Below are 20,345 nucleotides of genomic sequence, written 5' to 3' on the forward strand. Positions count from 1 at the left end.
TATCTGAATGTGTCTGATTATTTCCTCATGATCTGATTCAGGGTAAACATTTTGGCAGGATTACTGCCCATGGGACATCCTTTTCTCATGGCATCATGCCAGGGGGCACAGGATGCCAGGCTGTCCTCTTAACACTGATGCTGTTTGACCACTTGTTTAAGATGTCCACCAGATTTCCTAATTAAAGTTACCTTTTCCTGTGTCATTAATAAGTTACCTATAGAGAGACATTTTAACACATTTAATTAACTGAATTACAAATGTTCCTACTATCTATGTAAAAATACAAGTAAGAGTCATGAAAAAATAAGCCCCAAAATCCAGAACCAAACAATTACGTTTCCTTTGAGGCTCACGTCCAGTTGAAAAATTTATCGAATGAGCTACTGTTATAGATGGATAGGGAGGCCCGGCGTGCTGCAGTCCATGGGGTTGCAAAGAGTCAGACACGAATGAGCAACTGAACTGAACTGAACTGAATGTTATAGAAACTTTTTAATTGGGACGGAAAAATGCAGGTCAAGTGGAATTAAACTCCGTTTTAGTAATCTTGTTGGAAAACTTCTTACAAAATGAAATACAATCCCCATTAAACAATCAAGTCCAGTGACGAAAATACGGCTCTGCTGGCCTGAAACAGATCCTTTTAATCCTGGTCCAAACAGCATGTCTGCCAATGGCTTGGCGAGGACATTTCTTTCTTGTGGGTTTATCACCACCCTGCCCTATGAAGTGCAGACCTTGGCACCATCGGAAAGAGGGTGCTTGGGAGGAAAGTCACTGTGTCCCTCAGCTCCTCTCACTGTTTCCCAAAAGCACCTGCTCCCCTTTGAGGGAAGGTAGAGCATTTTAGAAACTTAAAGCAAGGGACCTAAGAGGTCCCAGATCAGTCTCTCACCCCGGGAAAGAACCTTCACCCTAGAATCTCCTTTTAAGAGAAAACACATAGCATTGCTAACAAGTTCTGGCCACTGCATGTTTCCTCGCTGTCTTGAAATTTTTTTCTCATCATTCCTCCTCCTATTCTTTGAAGCAGCACAAATTTCTACCATGTATCCCACATGACCGCCTGCCCAGAATTTAAATACCAACAACACATCTTCCTAGGTTCCTTTCAAGGAATTAAGATTCAAGTCACCAGGAGGCAAGGATTAGGGTAGGAAGTGGGAAGGAAAAGAGAATTAAAATATCTCACTTCCTCATTAAGAATAACTACAATAACCCCATGCAATAAAGCCCTGAGCCAAAATACAGTCTAAAGATTTGGATCACTCCAATAACTTGAAAAATGACAAGACTGCTATTTTTCAGTGGAAGATTTCAAGAAAAAAAAAATCAAAAGGCAGGGAGAAGGTGAAACATTTGCATCTATATGTCATGATTGATGAATTCTTAACTCTGGAGGAAAAAAGTGATTGAAGACATATAGCATGGTTTTCAGTCCTTATAGATGTTAACTATTCAATATTATTTCCTAAGTAGACTCAAAGGGTAGAGTTTGAAATTAACATATGTTACTCAAGAGCATTTTGTCACAACTAGAAATTTACAGATAGATTTGGTGGTGATTTTAAATAAGCTGAGGATTGTATAGTCCATGGGGTCACAAAGAGTCAGACAGGACTGGGCGACTTTCAATTTCACTTTTTTTACTTTCCATGGTAGTTCAACTGGTAAAGAATCTGCCTGCAATGCAGGAGACCCTGGTTCGATTCTTGGGTCGGGAAAATCCTGTGGAATAGGGATAGGCTACCCACTCCAGTATTCTTGGGCTTCCCTGGTGGCTCAGCTGGTAAAGAATCTGCCTGCAATGTGGGAGACCTAGGTTTGATCCCTGGGCTGGGAAGATCCCCTGAAGAAAGGAACAGCTACCCACTCCAATAGTCTGGCCTGGAGAATTCCATAGCTCATGGGGTCACAAAGAGTCAGACATGACTGAACAACTTTCACTTTCACACTTTCACTTTAAATAAGCTGAAGCCCTTTGGAATCCAAGAACTGAGCTCACCTTCACAATGAAGTCCAATATTTTATCCAACTCTATTGCTACACTGAACTCTCGGGGAATTTTTTTGTCCAGGACATGATTCTCCCTGTAAAACGTACTTTCCCTCACTCACACTTTTTTTTTTTTTTTGCTAATTTATAATAAAATTGAGGATGACATTTAGTTCAATCCCTGAACCAGTAAATAGCACTGGAATTTGTTTGAGAAACTATACAGGACAAGGGAAATGATAATCATGTTCTTCCAAGGCAAAGAGATTGAAATAACTCAACTTCAATAATCAGCAACCACGGTATCTTAATTTCTCCTCGAATCTACATTTTTAAACTCCACAACTCCTAAAAAAATACTGATTTCTACATATGACTTATACCATGATGAAGTTCAACAAAGTATTTCTCAATGATTATGATTTACTGTAAATCAGATTCTAAACGATGTTATTTATCATCATTTTTCATAAACAAGTCCACACCCTCCATCATGTTCCAGTCCTCCCCTTTGCCAATATTTTTCTCACTAGAATATTCTTGGGACTTTCCAAGACTACTCAGCATACTGACTCAGCATATTCCTTTTTTATTAGTCTGCATTTTTATGGGGGGAATGAGCTTTAGGCTGAAGTGGCTAAAGCTTCATGAGCTTTAGGCTCATGAAGCCTAAATGAGCTTTAGGCTCATTTCAAGTCAGTAGCTAAGACTTCATACTTCAGTGCAAAGGGCCCAGGTTCGATCGCTGGTCAGGGAACGAGATCCCACATGCTGCAATGAAGATCAAAAGTCTTGCGTGCCAGGGACCCGGTGCAGCCAAATAAAGTAATAAATATTTTTAATATTATTTTTTAAAAATGAGTATTCTCATTTCTAGCCTGCATTCAGAATGCTCCTTTCCTAAATTTAGTTGTCACATTTCTTCCCTTCTCCTTCTGCTACATCTTTCTTAAGATACTAAATCAGAGTGTTGCTGCTGCTGCTGCTGCTGCTGCTGCTAAGTCGCTTCAGTCTTGTCCGACTCTGTGCGACCCCATAGACGGCAGCCCACCAGGCTCCCCCATCCCTGGGATTCTCCAGGCAAGAATATTGGAGTGGGTTGCCATTTCCTTCTCCAATGCAGGAAAGTGAAAAGTGAAAGTGAAGTCGCTCAGCCGTGTCCAACTCTCAGCGACCCCATGAACTGCAGCCTACCAGGTTCCTCCATCCATGGGATTTTCCAGGCAAGAGTACTGGAGTGGGGTGCCATTGCCTTCTCCCATCAGAGTGTTACCTAAGGCTAAAACCATCCTTTTGGCTGGGTTTCCAATGCTCTTACTAATGGTAGGGCACTTTGGAGACTTTTTTGACAGCAGCTGTGCTTTTCTGTAAGGAATAATGCTGGTCACTGAAATTGACTCAGCATATTCATTTTTGTTAGTGAGCTTTTTTTTTTTTTTTTGGAATGAGCTTTAGGCTCAAGTGTCATTTCAAATCAGTGGGGCTATAGATTAAATATTCATCTTAGAACCTATTCTTTGGCCTAAAGCTGTCTTTACTTTCTGAACATGAAATCCGATAGAATGGCAGTTCTCAACGTGGATGGTATTGCATCTGGAGTCTTTTATCGGTCGTCATTGTGTGCTCATGCTCAGTCACGTGGTCGTGTCTGACTCTTTGCCACCCCATGGACTAGCCCACCAGGCACGTTTGTCCATGGGATTTTCCAGGCAAGAATACTGGAGTGGGTTGCCATTTCCTCCTCCAGGGATCTTCCTGACCCAGAAATGGAACCCGCATCTCCTGCATCTCTGGCACTGGAAGGCGGATTCTTTACAACTTACCTGTCAGGTATTCACAATAACAAACCCCAGTAAGGAGAAAGACTATGCATATGAAGAGACATCAACCTCCACCCTGAGAAAGATCATGGCCAGGTCTGGGTAAGGAGTCTGGACAAAGGGACCTGACGGAGGTTTTGTCTTTTGCTTGTTGGACTTCTGAGGATCCAAATGCCCTTCCCACCATGTGAATCCTTCCCACCTTACGAATCCTGCTGGGAACAGAATGCACTGCTCCCTTTAGAAGCTGAAAAATGCCAGTTTTCCAGCTCCCTTGACAGGTAAGTCAGCACGGATGCCTGATCCAATGTCTCCTTCCAAGATTTTGCATCTAGAGCAAATGATACCAAAAAGCAGGGACACTGAAGAATTGTTTCTAGAAGCTACAAATATGGCAGCCTCATCTGGTTGGCTGGGGAAGTGAGGATGCCAGCAGGAATGTACCGAGTCCAGAGTCCAGGCTCCAGGCTGACCATGGCCATCACCAGCCGCAGCCTCCAGCGCTCTGTGGTACTGACTATGCAGCCTCCTTGGTTTCTGCCCATTTCCTGAACCTGATTCTCTGAGATCCTCAGACCCCCTTCCCACTACCCCACATCCTCTCCCTCCACCCTCAAAGGTGACTCTTTCATTGGTAAAATTAAGACTATCAAAAAGGAATCCCTTGCCTTCCCATCCCAAATCCATGAGCACACTTACATCTGCACAGCCCCCTCTTTCCTTCTGGACCTATAGAGCAGGAGCCTTCCCACTCCTCTGCAAAAAGGCAATCCCTCCCTCTGCTCGGATCTCATTCCCCTCCTGCCTTCTGTTGGCTCCTTCCCATCAGCTTTTATCTTATGTATTTATTTTTTAATTAAACTATAGTTGACTTACAATATTATATTAGTTTCACGAGTACAACATACTGATTCGACATTTTTATAGATTATATTCCATAGAAACTTATTATAAAACATTGACTCTATTCCCTATGTTACATGTCACATCTTTGATTCTTATTTATTTAATACCCAGTAATCTGTACCTCTTAATCCTTTTTCCCTATCTTGCCTCTCTCCCATCCCTCTTCCTACATGTAACCACTAGTTTACTCTCTGTATCTGTGAATCTGTTTCTATTATATTTGTTCATTTGTTTTATTTATTAGTCTCCAATGATTAATGAAAACATAGAGAGGCTTCCCTTGTGGCTCAGTGTAAAGAATCCACCTGCCAACACAGGAGACATGGGTTTGATCCCTGATCTGGGAAGATCCCACATGCCAATGAGCAACTAAGCTTGTGGTCTAGATCCTGGGAGCTGCAACTATTGAAGCCCCCACACCCTAGAGCCCACGCTCTGCAACAAGAGAAGTCACCACAATGAGAAGCCCAAGCGCCACAACCAGAGAGTAGCCCCTGCAGCAATGAAGACCCAGCACAGCCAAAAATATATATACAAATTAAAAAAAAGGAAACATAGTATTTGTCTTTCTCGGTCTGATTTATTTCACTAAGCATAACACCTACCAAGCCATCAGTTTTCAAATGACTCTTCCTCTGAAAGTCAAGAAAATTTCTCTCCTTCCATCCAAACCCTCCACCTACCTCCTTCCCCTGGAGGCAGCCCATCCTGCAAAGAGTGGAGCGCTGACTCGTCCCGCTTCCTCACCTCTCCTCCAGTTCACCCAGAGTTCAGTTCTCAGCCTCCTCTAACCTCCCTCCACACTATGTCCACGTTACATCATGGCCCAGACTCCTCACACAAACTCCAGACCCAACCATCTAGTTAATCTCCACTTGAGACATCTCACCCCCAGCTCAGCTCAACTTGACCCAATGGCAACCTCGTCCCTGTCCCCTGGAGCCTGCTAACTCCCACGGAACCCATAGGTTTCAACACAGCCTTCCCCTTCTCTGGTCTGCGTTTGATGCTTCCTGGAACTCTGTGCTCTTCCTTTAAAATACCCATCACAGGAGAAATTAAATAATTACTCCTGCAGAAGTACACATAGCCTGTGGATACAGGATGTGAGCTTGATTATCCTGCCATCTCACGAACTGCAACAGGAACACCCTGACTATATGGAGCCACAGGCCAGGGCAGGGCCTGCACTTGGCCCAGGATAAGGGTGATGCTGGTAGTCCGCCAAATCCCTAAGGATTGAACTCGCACTGTGTGCTAAGTCGCTTCAGTTGTGTCTGACTCTTTGCGATCCTATGGACTGCAGAACTCACCTGGCTCCTCTATCCATGGGATTCTCCAGGCAAGAATACTGGAGAGGGTTACCATGCCCTCCTCCAAGGGATCTTCCCAACTCAGGGATGGAACCTTCATCTCTTATGACAAAGAAAGGACGCTCGAGTAACTTTCACTGTGATGAAAAGACGCATCCATGGGTGAACTCTCGGATCTGGACACAAGGTGTCTTCCTGTGTCCCGAACGCTCCCACTTAAAGGCTCTGGCTCCTGAGAGGACCCGGAACAGGCATCCTTCACAGCAGGGCGCACGTGCAATAAGGAGTGACACTGCAGGGAGTGGGGAGGCCCGGGGAGAAGCGTCAGAGTGCAGAGGGTGAGGGACAGTGGCTGGGCGGCGGAAAGCAGTGATGGGCGTCAGGAGAGCTGGTGGGTCCTGGGCTGGCTCAGCATCGGTGGGGAATCAGGTGGCCCTGGGTGACTGAGCTGAACTTCAAGCTTCAATTTCCTGAAATCCAGCTCTGGGCAAGACACTGTTAGGAACTTAGACAGGAATTCAAGCCTCAGCCAGACGGACAAGAAGTGGAACATGGCCAGGGCAGTGGGCAGGGCAGCCAGACAGATCCTCTGCCGAAGGAGGGTTAAGCAGATGAGTGCAGTGAATCAGCTCCAGGCATGCCTGGTGGGCAGGGCACAGCACACGCCCGCTTTGCCCACTGGCACAGAAGGGGACTGATGGGGAAAAACACCTTCTGTGCCAGTAGGCACTACCCTACAGAAAAGCAATCTGGCCACCTCGCTGGAAATGAGGTCTGGATCTGATGATGGCAGATGGGGGTGAGCGGCCAGGCTCTGGGAAGGAGAGTCTGGAGCTGGAGGGAGGGTAGAGCTCCAAAGTTCCATCATCCAACCTCCACACAGTGGCCTGGACCCCCAGTTCCCAGGGACCCACTGTTGCCCCTTCTCCACTCTCCCTTCCTCCTCAGCCTTTTCCCAATCTGGGGCCCCCTCCTCCCCATACCCCCAAAGCTACAAAGAGAGGAGAGGATTCTACCATAACGTTTATACCAGCCATCTTGCAAAAGGGGAATATGACACTCTTATAACTACACTGGGGACTAAATGGGTTTTCAGGTATAGCTTCCGAGGCGGCGCTAGTGGTAAAGAATCTGCCTGCCAATGCAGGAAACTTAAGAGACGCAGGTTCAATCCCTGAGTCGGGAAGATCCCCTGGAGAAAGGCATGGCAACCCACTCCAGTATTCTTGCCTGGACACTCCCATGAACAGAAAAGCCTGGTGGGTTACAGTCCATGTTGGTTGAAAAGAGTCGGACACGACTGAAGCAACGCAGCAGCAAGGCATAGCTTAGAGCTTCTTATCTATAACGTTTTTCTGGGTAAAAATGCAAAATGAGTTCTAAATATCTGATGTAACTTTCAATGCACCTGATTTACACCCATATATGACTCGCCCCTCCCAGGCAATACCTTATTTCACAAAATCAACCTGAAAGACAATCTTACTGATGACCACACAAATACCAACCGTGTAGTGGTGAGAAGCAAAGGAACAGATACACACGCAGTACCAATGAACCTTCATAACACGAAGTGCGTGAAGAGGGAAGACCCAAACTAGACGCCACAACACATTTACATAAATTATATAGCTATACATTGTATGGGCTTCCCAGGTGGTGTCAGTGGTAAAGAACCTGCCAATGCAGGAGACTTTTTTTTTTTTTAGAAACAGTTTATTTTCCATCAACCAAATTTCCATTTTGGTGGAAGTTTGTGGAAGTTCTAAAAACTTAAGAGACGTGGGTTCTATCCCTGGTCGGGAAGATCCCCTGGAGAAGGAAATGGCAACGCACTCCAGTATTCTTGTATGGGAAATCCCATGAACAGAGGAGCCCGGAGGACTACAGTCCATGGGTTCACAAAGAGATGGATACAACTGAAGCGACTGAGCACACACACACACACACACGTTTCAGATTAAGTAGCAAAGATATTAGAGGAGGTGCTTTCGGAGGGCCAGGAAACAGGAGTGAGGATCAGGGATGAAGGGAGAAACAGAAAATAAAGCTCGAGAGGGTGCAATTCATTCATCACATGCTGTGAGCTCCTCTCCTCCAAGTGGGGACTGTAGCTCTAATATCCTCCAACAACTGCCTCCCAAGGAGATAAAACAATACAAAACTATATGGAACATCTGTTTTTAGTCATCACAAATTATATACTGCTTCCTGCCCTGGCCAAATGACTTGGCAAAAAATGTCAAGGGACCACTGGAAACGTCCACGAGCACCTTGTGTCCTGGTCCTGGGTGGCAGGAGTGGGCGCTTGTGTGGGGAGGAAGGGAGATGCCATGATGGGGTGATCCTGAGTAATGTGAACACCAGCGAGTGCAGGCACCCGAGAAGGAATCCTTTTCTGTGGTTTGGGCAGCCAGTAATGGAGAGGGCGTTTTTCTCCTCTTTCCTAACAGCTAAGACATATGGGTCCCTTCATGGCGAGACTTGCAAGGAGAAAAGGCAGCTTCCACTTGAACTGCAATCCAACTAATGGGTCCCAGAGAATAAACCCACCCCAAGTTTGGGAACACTTTCTGAGCCTGAAACTATCCACTTGGCCAGCTCGATCGGGCTCCTGCCTTACGTCCCCATGTCCTCCTAACCTCTGGCATCTTGCTTTCTCCGTGCTCCTTTCAGAATGGCGAGGTCTGTCCAGGAGCCCAGCCCATGACTGGTCACCACTTGTAACTTCTGGTGCAGGAAGCAGGGCACAGAGGCCCAAGGATGGACACATGGGGCTATCTCATCACCAGAATCCATGTTTCTGTTCAGGGACTTCTCAAAGGCAATCTTTGCTTTTCACTCCTCCGTTTCAGAAAATCAATATTGGAAGTTCTGTGCACCTGCCTTTTCCTTTACAGTTAAGGACTCGGAGATGGTTAGAGGGGAAGAAGAGGAGGGGTGGAGAGGGTCCTGCTGCTAAGGTGTGACACAGTGACCTGACGACACTGGGGCCCCAGGACAACTCAAGGCTGACCAAGTGCGGTCACTGAGCTAGAAGCCTGGGCTCCTCCCCTGTGCTTGCTGGGCTGCAGCTTAGACCACAACTTGAAGCTCTGTCTGCTGGGGTTAGTGGTCCCAGCAGCGTCACGAAACAGCACAACTGAGCAGGTGGCCGCAGTCACAAGACAAGGAGGGAGGCGGGCACCTGCAAGGAGTCATCAAGTTGAACTATCAGAGTAATCATGAGAAGGAGGGAGAGAAGCACTAGCATGAGTTGAAGATTTAGGATATGCCGGGTACTAATGCTTCTGTATTTCAGTAGCTTTTACAATAACCCGAGTGTATGGATACTGATATTCTATTTCATAGATGCAGAAACTAAAGTTTGCAGATGGCTCAGATAGTAAAGAATCGCCTGCATTGTGGGAGACCTGGGTTTGATCCCTGGTTTGGGAAGATTCCCTAGAGAAGGGAATGACAACCCACTCCAGTATCCTTGCCTGGAGAATCCCATGGACAGAACAGCCTGGCGGGCTACAGTCCAGGGGGTTCACAAAGAGTCGGACATGACTAAGCAATGAACACTTTCACTTTCAAAGTTTGCAGAATACATGGAATGTTCCATGAGTCGGTGACAAAACCAGGACTCAAGTTCACATCTGATTCCCAAGCCTGGGCTGTTATATGCAGTCAGCTGTATGGCCAGCCACAGGGCAGGTCAGGGAGAGCATGGTCCCTTCTTCAAGGAGTCGTTCCTCCCTGGGTGGCCCTGCCAACACCAGGAGTGGCTGTACAGCCTGACATTCCGGCCCTGTGTGCACCATGCTCAAGAAAGCCAGCAACAGGAGAAACACCAAGAGATGCCTGGCAGTGTGGACGTGTGCCCCAACCTCCAGGTCTGTGCATCCCTAGCATAGTTATCACTGGCGATAGGAGGCTGCCAAATCCCAGACCTCACCTCCACTGCCTACCCTGCTTCTGGTTCAGCCTATCCCTGCTGTTCAAGCCCCAGGGAGGCCGGATAATGAGCAAAGTGTACTTCTGGCCAACTGCTGCTCAGAGTGTGGACCCCAGGCCAGCAGCCGGGCAGCCCTGGGAGCATCTCAGACTCTACAGGCACACCTGCGACCTTTGGAGTCAGACCTGTCATCCGAAGAGATGACTCAAATGTACACTCAAGTTGAGAAGCACTGGCCCAGCCCACAACATATATCCTTTTTCCAATCAGCTGCACATGGCCAGCACTGCTCTTTCTCCTGTAGAAACCTGGTCTCAAGTGAGTTTTAAGTCACTGTATTACCCTCCCAACAAGATTAGCCTTTTAACTGCTTGATCCTCAGCAAAAGGAATTCCAGGAGTGGGTGGGCAGCCTGCTCTACACCCTGCAATCACACCATGCTTGCAGCCGCCAAACCATCACCATAGGAAGCTGGCCAAGTTTTTCCAGCAACAAACTATGTCTTCTCCACGCTATGATCACAGACCAGTTTGGGGGACAAAATAAGTATTCCAGGTAGCCAGATTACAAGCCATTGTGATTTGTGCAAGTCTGTCTTCTCTAGGATAATACGTTGAACAAGAAATTTCAGCAAAGAACACACTTTACTAAGCTCTAATTGTTCTCCAAAGCAAGCAATAACTCTTAGCAAGAGTAATAATGATGGCAGGAAAAGGTACGACGTGGGTGGGAAGGGGTCTTTTGAAAGAATGCCTCGAGGGGGTGTTATGAGTCATGATATCCATGCTTAGGATGAATCCTTATATATTTAGAAATGAACCCACTCTCGGCTGTCAACACACATATTATTATCCTACTGTCGCTGGAAACATTCAGGGGCAAAAGAAAAAATATTGGGGAATGAAACAGTACAATAGCTAATGAGGCCTTATAATTAAAGGATATCTTTGCTCAAGGGGAAAAGAACGTATCACATCAGTTCTCAAAGGTAATAGCTAAGTGAAAGGTTCTTGGTCTGTTATGTATTATATATAAAAGGAAAATTATAAAGTGGCAATCCACTCCAGTATTCTTGCCTGGAAAATTCCATGGACGGGGAGCCCGGTGGGCTTCAGTCCATGGGGTCGCAAAGAGTCAGACATGACTGAGCACTCAGTAGAACAGATGCCTCTTCCATCAGCCTTTGATGCTTGTCATCCTGCTTGATGCTGGGCTTCTCTGTGACAATCCACTTAGAAAGAAGCAAAACTGAAAACTGAACCACGCCAGCTTACAAAGCCTGAGTTTTGATTTTCTACAGAATCTCACTGAACTTCTTAAAATGACTCAGAACTATCACCAACACTATAAAATGAGAAATAGGACCTCCCTGGTGGTCCAGTGGTTGAGGATCTGCCTGCCAATGCAGGGGACATGGGTTCCATCCCTGATCCAGGAGGATCCCCCCACGCCCGAGGCAACTAGGACCAGGTGCCACACAACTGAAGCCCGAGCTTCACAACGAGAGAAAGCCCACCCAGCACAGCCAGAAATAAATAAATTTAAAAAATAAAATTTTTCTAGGCTCCAAAATCACTGTAGATGGTGACTGCAGCCATGAAATTAAAAGACGCTTACTCCTTAGAAGGAAAGTTATGACCAACCTAGACAGCATATTGAAAAGCAGAGACATTACTTTGTCAACAAAGGTTCGTCTAGTCAAGGCTATGGTTTTTCCATTGGTCATGTATGGATGTGAGAATTGGACTATAAAGAAAGCTGAGCGCCAAAGAATTGATGCTTTTGAACTGTGGTGTTGGAGAAGACTCTTGAGAGTCCCTTGGACTGTGAGGAGATCCAACCAGTCCATCCTAAAGGAGATCAGTCCTGAATATTCATTGGAGGGACTGATGCTGAAGCTGAAACTCCAATACTTTGGCCATCTGATGTGAAGAGCTGACTCATTTGAAAAGACCCTGATGCTGGGAAAGATTGAGGGCAGGAGGAGAAGGGGACGACAGAGGATGAGATGGTTGGATGGCATCACCGACTCCATAGACATGGGTTTGGGTGGACTCCAGGAGTTGGTGATGGACAGGGAGGCCTGGCGTGCTGTGGTTCATGGGGTCATAAAGAATCAGACACTACTGAGTGACTGAACTGAAAAATAAATGGTTTTATATGAAAATACACATCTCTCAAGCTTTGAATGATCATTGTTGCTGTTCAGTCTCACAGACCTTTGTCAGCAAAGTGATGTCTCTGCTTTTTAATACACTGTCTAGGTTTGTCATAGCTTTTCCTTCCAAGGAGTAAGTGTCTTTTAATTTCGTGCCTGTAGTCACTCTCCAGAGTGATTTTGGAGCCCAAGAAAATAAACTCTGTTACTGTTTCCCCATCTATTTGCCATGAAGTAATAGGACCAGAAGCCATGACCTTAGTTTTTTGAATGTTGAGTTTGAAGCCAGCTTTTTCACTCTCCTCTTTCACCCTCATCAAGAGGCTTTTTAGCGCCTCTTTCTATGATTCAACAGATGTTGGCAATTTGATTTGAATAATCATAACGTCAAATAAAATACATCTTGATGGTTCATTGTAAGTAGCACCCAATGTACAACTGGAATGGAAACAGTGATTATATTTGACTGTTTCAACAATATACTGCTTGTCTTCATCTATATCCCACTGTGTTTAAGAAAAAAGGGCGGGGAGGGATTTAGAACTGCAAATCCTAAAAGATGTAAAGAAAACAGCAATATGAAATTACCCAAGAGCGAAAACAAACAAACAGAAGGGATGAAAGGAAAATTAGCAGTAGTGATGAAATCTTGAGCTCACAGTGAAGTTTGCACACAAAACAGAGGTGATGAAGGTCTAAACACTTGCACAGTATAGCCATAAATCGGCTTCCAGTAACCAATAATCAAGAGGGAAATGTGGTCCCATCCCAGTGTCTATATGTTTTGTTTAGTTTTACTTTTAATGCCCCAGTGAAGCACAATTATTTCAGGGACTAAAGGGATTTCTCAAATGGATCTTCTTAGGGGAACACTCTGGAAGGTGATGGACAACATCCTGAGTGAGGGGCACAGTTCTAACCAAACACCCACAGGGGCCATAAGTTTCATGAACCAGAGCAGGGACAGATGGGAGCACCTCATGCAACATCATCACACAGCATCTCAGGCCAGCTCTGCAGCCAGACTCCGAGGGAACCAATCCTGCACCCACTGAGTGCTCAGCTGTGACCACGAGTCACAGGGTCAGGAGGCTACAAAACATCCCCGAGTTTCCGTTCCCTCTTCTAGAAAACATGAGCCTCCCCTATGAGGTTGTAGTGAGGATGAAATGAGTTAATAGTTGAAAAGCGCTTAGACCAGTTTCTAGACTAGGAAGTCTGTTAGCATTCAGTTCACATGATAGGTGCATAAAACTTGAGGTTCTTGCAACTTCCCTGATGGTTCAGTGGGGGAAAATCTGCCTGCCAATGCAGGAGACACAGGTTTGATCCCTGACTGGGGAAGATTCCACATGCCACGGAGCAACTGAAGCCCCTGCACCCCAACTACTGAGCCTGTGCTCCAGAGCCCGGGTCCTGCAACTGCTGAGCTGGAGCACCCGGAAGCCCACAACCCACTACAAGAGAAGCCGGCACAGTGAGAAGCCTGCACACCGAAACAGAGTGGCCCCACTCACTGTAGCTAGAGAAAGCCTTCGTGCAGCAATGAAGACCCAGCTCAACCAAAAATAAATGCATAAAAGTTGAGGCTCTCAAGTCTAAACTGTTCATCTGTGAAGCAAGGTGTTATTCCTCTTGCTTCATCTTGTGAAGCAGATGTTGAAGAATTTTCTAAGACTCATAGCAGAGCTACCGCAAGGAAGAGGATGACAGAACTTCTCAGCACTCATTTTTCTGAACGTTTCAATTAATACTCTAAATGTAAGTGAGCAAAAGTTCAGCTTTTTAGCTAAATCCTCAGTATGTTCCAAATTGCAAGGGATAAATATTTTACTACTGCATATGTATGGCTTTTGGTGTGTGAGGGACATGTGTAAACTGAGCAGATACACTAAGGAACTTTCCGCTCATTTATTCGTACATTAAATACATTAATTCTATGCACTAGGTGTTCTCTATAGAAAGGAACAGAATGCTGTTCCTTAGTCATTAACTCAACTGAACCCTCTCCCTCTCCCCTCCTTTACATTATATGTACTTTTAAAAAATGTATAGTTAGTCACCTCCTCAATAATTTCCTTTCATTCTTTCAGAGATGACAGTTGGGGGACTTTAGTCAATTTCCTCCAGTCAAAAAGCATCCTTTGAAAGTCAGAGTGGGGCTTCCCTCGCAGTCTAGTGGTTAAAAATCCTCTTGCCAATGCAGGAGACACAGGTTAGATCCCTAGTCCGAGAAGATCCCACGTGCCTTGGAGCGACGAAGCCCATGCGCCACAACTACTGAGCCCACGTGCCTAGAGCCTGCGGTCTACAGCAAGAGAAACCACAGCAAGCCTGTGTACCACAATGAGAGGAGCCCCCTCTTGCCACATCTAGAGAAAAGCCCACACAGCAACGAAGACTCAGCACAGCCAACAATAAATAAATAAATCCTAAAAAAAAAAAAAAAAAAAGTCAGCTGATGTCACCCAAACCCCCAGCCTGAGACAGATAATCTACTAGAACAAAGGAACTTTGGAGAGTTTCCTAAAGGAGACTTTTACAAAGAAGTGAGCAGGGGTGACAGATAAGAGCATCTCAGAGCCCTTCCCACTCCAGACCTGACGGGCAAGGACAGGAAGCAGATACTGGAGCTGAGACAGAGCTGTAGCACTGAGATCCTACATCAGTGGGGAGTAGACACCCCTGCCTCACTCCCCTCCTGTCCTCTGAGCACGTGCTTGTGTGCACATCCCACTGGCCAGACTCTGCCAAGAACCTGAGCTCAAGGAGAATATGATGCTGCCCACTAAGGCGGGCTGCTTCAGGCCCTGAGTGGGATGGAGAGTGGCTGGAGGGAGAGAGGGAAACCATTCCGGTCACGGAGGCTCGGGGCTACACTCTGAAACAATTAGCAAACACATCTTGAACTGGCTAACCAAATCTGAGCCAGAAAAGAGACTTGCGGCCACAGAAAGGAGAAGCAGACTTCAAGACTAGCATCAACAACGCTCAAGAAAAATGACAGTTAATGGTCTGCTGCTGCTGCTGCTGCTAAGTCGCTTCAGTCAAGTGGTGCTACTCAAAGTGTGGTCCCCAGACTCACCCACGGAGCAACAAAGACAGAACCCAAGGGCGAGCTGGAGAAACCTTCGTAACAATTGACAAGAAAAAATTAGCATCTGTTGAATCTAATTTTCAAATGAGGCTTGTATTTTGAGGACATCCCTGGTACCTCAAATGGTAAAGAATCTGCCTGCATGCAGAAGACCCAGGGTTCAATCCCCGGGTCGGGAAGATGCCCTGGAGAAAGAATTGGCAACCCACTGCAGTATTCTTGCCTGGAGAATTCCATGGACATAGGAGCCTGAGGGGTACAATTTATGGGATCACAAAGAGTCGGACATGACTGAGCGACTAACTTCTTTATTTTGGAAGTCTTTAGGCTTTATTTTTCAATTCATTTTTCTATGAATTCATTTTTACTGAATTTTACAAAGGCAGTGGTCTGCAACAGTTTAGAAATGTTTGTTTTTTAAAAATGGGTCCTTTGTCACAGACACTTTGAGAGGCATGGTCTAAGCAGTGCTTCTCGAATCTTCATATGCCCTTGGGTTGGGTGGTGGTTTGTGCAGCCTCAGGGACAGGAGGGCACCACAGGCTGGAGGGAATGACAAGAGAAGGGAGGAGAGCAGAGGCTAAGGTTGAGCACCAGCTGCCTGGGAGAGTCATAAAACGAGTCCAAACCACAGCATCCTAGCAGCCAGGGCAAGGTGTCAGCCCCGCCTGTCCTCAACACCAGCCCGTTGCAGGTCCAGCCCTGCCCAGGCCTGAGCAGAGCTGGGGAGGTGCCTTCGCCCTGAAACACAGGAATTTATAAAACGTCTGCCCTTCACCCAGTCTCCCTGCCCTGACCTCCCTCGGCAGTTAAGAAGGCTACACTCTCTGTTCTCCTTGCACCCTACCTGATGTCAGCCAGGCCCTGGGCTTTGCTCTGTCACCCTGACGCTACCTGCCCCCTGGCTCTGCCCACCTGCACCCTCTGATAAGAGACCCCGGCCTGAATTCACTCAGCTGGGACCTCCAGGATGTGGTGACACAGATCCTGAATCAGAAAGAGTACACTGCATCCTTCCACCCTCCCAGGCTCCGAGGCCCTAGTGTGCCCCCTTCATCTCACCAGAGCTCCTGGGACTTCATGTGCTTAGAACCAGCCACGCGAAGATGGCAAGAGGCTCCTGGGCCAGGGCGATAGTGAGAGGCAAGGGAAAGACCCCAGCATTCACTCCGGTTATTCCATGATGTTGAGAAACTGTGAAGGTAAACCTGCAATCTCATTGTTCAGGAAGCTTAAAGCACATGGCTCAGAGCTCATCACGGACGATGCACTGAGTCAGGAAATTCCGACATGGCAGAGTCTACATCAGGGGTTTGAGAATTAAAGAGGAGTGCAAATAGCACAGGAGCTTGCCATTAAGTTAGAGAGACAAGGAGCGTGAAGCAACTCATCTGCAGGCTAAACGCCAAGGAGACCTCGCGTGGAAGACTGGCAGGAACCGTGGATGGGGTGGAGGGGCGTGAAGTTGGGGCCCCTGGTCTGGAGGGAGCTGCAGTGTCCCAGGAAGTAGGACATCCACGCTGTCTGCATCTCAAATCCACATGGGGACCAGGCTGGTGGGCAGGGCTGGAGCCAGGCAGGGAGCCTGGTCCTGATGAAGCCCTAACCCTCCCACCCAGCTCCTCAGGCCACCACTCTGGGGTTGGAGGGGCAGCTGGGGACCCACATAGCACCCCTCCTGAAGGTGGGCAGTGACCACAGGAAAAGGAGGTGGTTTGGTTTGAGTCCCGTTTTTCTCTAAAAGAAGGAAATACAATGGAAGAATGGAAAGGGAAAAAACAAAAGTGAAGAGAAACCACAGAAACAGGAGTAGGGAGAGGAGAGGTTTTGGGAAGAAAAGAGTAAAAGAAGATGCGTGGTGACACAGGGAGGCTCCAGGGCCACTGGCGGGAGGAGCGGCAGAGGCTCTGGGGTGGGGGTTCTGGGGGACAGTGGGCAGTGGAGAGGAGGGGCCGGGGCCAGGGCTCCCCCGAGACATTATATTTAACTCAAACTCTCATTGGAACCACTGTGAAGAATTCACGAAATTCAGTTTTTCCTTATATATGCTTGCCAATAATAGTAATAGGAAAACTGCCATGACTGAAAGCCAAAATATGCCTGAAATCATGAGTTTCACAAGGGAAGAAACAATTTTCAAGATTAGCTAAAGAATAAAAAGGTTCTTTAAAAATTTTTTTTCCATTTACTGGGCATTTTTCTGATTCTGTTGGCATTAAAGATCTCTAGCAGGCTGACCTCATTCCAGGAGGAACTGGTCAGAAGCTTATATTTTGGGGGGTGGAGGATGTCAGGAAGCTCCAAGTAAGCTTTTCCATCAACACGTCCAATTCCACCGGGAATAACTGTGCCTTTTGTCATCACTGTATTGAGCTCTTCTTTATTCCCCAAAAGGAAAGATTTTCCAATTGCTTTACTGTTTTTCTAACTCTAAAAGTAATACATGTGCTCAGTGAAAAAAATACAAATATAACAGCCAACACGAATTGAGTTCTCATAGTGTGAGAGGCATAATTTTAAGAATTTTTCTCTTAACAAGTTTTTATTTATTCAACTTTTGCCCATACCTTGTGGTATGTGGGATCTTAGTTCCCTGACCAGGATCAAATCCACAATCCCTGCATTGGAAGGGGGAGTCTTAACCACTGGACCACTGGGGAAGTCCCTTTAAGGGTTTTTCTGTATTACATCATTAATTCCTCCCAACAACCTTATGAGGGTGGTTCTAGGTTCATCCCCAGGTCTCAGATGAAGAAACTGACTCCAAGACATTAACTAGAGGGCCCAGCATCACACAGCTAGAAAGTTCTGGAGCCAGATTTGCACCCGTGTAATAAGAGTGATGGATCTGAATCACACTGTAAATTGGATTCACAGAAGAAAGTAAAATTGACCAATAATCCCTCCATCCAGAGAAAGCACTGTTAGCATTTTAAATACCCTCTTGCCTGACTTCTTGCTTTGCTCATACACAGAGATAAAATGTCATCGTACCATACTATATACACAGCATACCTAAAGTTTGATTATTTTTTCTTTACACTATAGCACAAACATCTGTCAGATCAATAAAGACTCCCCCCTCTGTGGCAGCCTTCCTATGGTTGCTAATTAATCCATTCGATGCATCAATTCCCTTACTGGATGTGAGACTGCTGTTTCCCACGTTATCTAATTATGAACAATGCTCCCAAGAATATCTTTGCTCAAACGTTTTGAGCATTTATCTCCTGCACTGGCAGGCAGGTTCTTTACCACTAGTGCCACCTGGGAAGCCAAACGTTTTGAGCATTTACCTCATTATTTTCTTAGGATCAATTTCTAGAAGTATTAGTTCCATGACGAAAATAGATAACAATTTGTTAAGGTGCAAATATTCTAGGAAGCTTCAGTCCTGAGCTTCCAGAACTTTACTGAGAATAGATCGATAGATTCTTCACTCACTTGGAAGAGACAAGGCAGTGTGAGCTTATTGGAAGCCTAGAAGAGGAGAGAGGGAGGGACGTCAATGACAACTTCTCTAAGTAATAGCAGTAATAGTCTACGCCTGCATGGTGCTTCACAAGAATCAAAGCATGTTCACATACATTGTTCATAAGCGTTTCCAGCCACAGCAGGGAGCCTCCGCCACACACAGAGAAGACCCTGCCAGGATGGCAGGACCCCAGCCTGTCTGGGTTCTGTGCCTCAGTCTCTTTCCCACCCTGACCATCACCATGGGACCAAAGGCTGGCACAGCAGCCTAGACCCTTCCCAAGAAGCCAAGTGGCTCTCCTCTGGTCAATTCCCAGTTCTACTTAATTCCATACCAGTACCTTGGCATGCCATCTTCCCTATGTCTTCTTAACTGCATGGCCAACCCTCAAATAGGATTAACCTTTTCTGGAAAGCACTGAGGGTTTTGGTTCTGTTTATTTTTCTCTTGGCAGCAGGAGCCATGACCCTTGGAGTTCTCGAGCAATGAACCTCATCATATATTTTCCATCCAGCTCTTTGAGAGACAAATTCCATGTGGGTTGATGGACAGCTGGAGGGTGTGGGGGGCTAGCCCTCTAGTGCCTCCTCCTGGACCGTAGGCCTCATCTTCTCATGGGAGGCCAAACCCTGGTATCACCCTTCCTGACAAGAAAAACCACTCTGACTACTCTGCAGTGGCTGTAATCCTGACATATAAGCACATGCCAGAGTCACAATAGTGAGTGACTCAGGGTGACCTGGTAAGCATCACCAATGAAGTCACAGTGACCTCTGTTCAGCACTTGATCATATTAACTTGTATTGGTAGCGAGTTTGGGAGAAAATTCCAGTAGGAAAGTGTTGCTCTTTTCTAGTACACTTTCCGTTCCTGCTTCTGATTCTTGGTTTATGTTGTCTGACTACAGCCTACTGAATGTTTGGGGTGGAAACATATTTTACTCATTTTCTGTTATGTCTGTTTTACTTGTGGTGCTGGTTAAATGCGAACTAGCAAATGTAAATGTTAGGGATATTTAAAAAATACAGCAGAGCTGTTCATGGTTAGAGCAAGACATATAACAAACGGGGTAATATAAAAAGAACACTCTTGAAATTTTTCTTTCCATTTTCATCACATTTTGGGGACGAAGGACCTTCCAGGACTTTTTAAGTCCGTGGATAAAAAGAATAATATTATATGCTCCGTGACCTTAAGGACTCTTGAGAGTCCCTTGGAGAGCAAGGAGATCAAACCAGTCAATCCTAAAGGAAATCAACCCTGAATATTCATTGGAAGGACTGATGCTGAAGCTGAAGCACCAATACTCTGGCCACTTAATGTAAACCTGACTCATTGGAAAAGACCCTGCTAAGCTAAGTTGCTTCAGTCGTGTCCGACTCTGTGTGACCCCATAGATGGCAGCCCACGAGGCTCCCCCGTCCCTGGGATTCTCCAGGCAAGAACGCTGGAGTGGGCTGCCATTTCCTTCTCCAATGCATGAAAGTGAAAAGTGAAAGTGAAGTCGCTCAGTCGTGTCTGACTCTTCGTGACCCCATGGACTGTGGCCCACCAGGCTCCTCCATCCATGGGATTTTCCAGGCAAGAGTGCTGGAGTGGGGTGCCATTGCCTTCTCTGGGAAAAGACCCTGATGCTGG

The 20,345-nt window shown here is 46.2% G+C and overlaps 1 protein-coding gene across 2 annotated transcripts in view; it reads right to left on the minus strand.

The window, feature by feature from the left end:
- Window positions 1–20,345, minus strand: part of LAMA3 (laminin subunit alpha 3) — a 260,366-nt gene that overhangs the window by 204,455 nt on the left and 35,566 nt on the right. The gene's annotated exons all lie outside the window — the stretch shown is intronic.

This window comes from Bos javanicus, chromosome 24, assembly GCF_032452875.1.
Source record: "Bos javanicus breed banteng chromosome 24, ARS-OSU_banteng_1.0, whole genome shotgun sequence".
Lineage (NCBI taxonomy): Eukaryota > Metazoa > Chordata > Mammalia > Artiodactyla > Bovidae > Bos > Bos javanicus.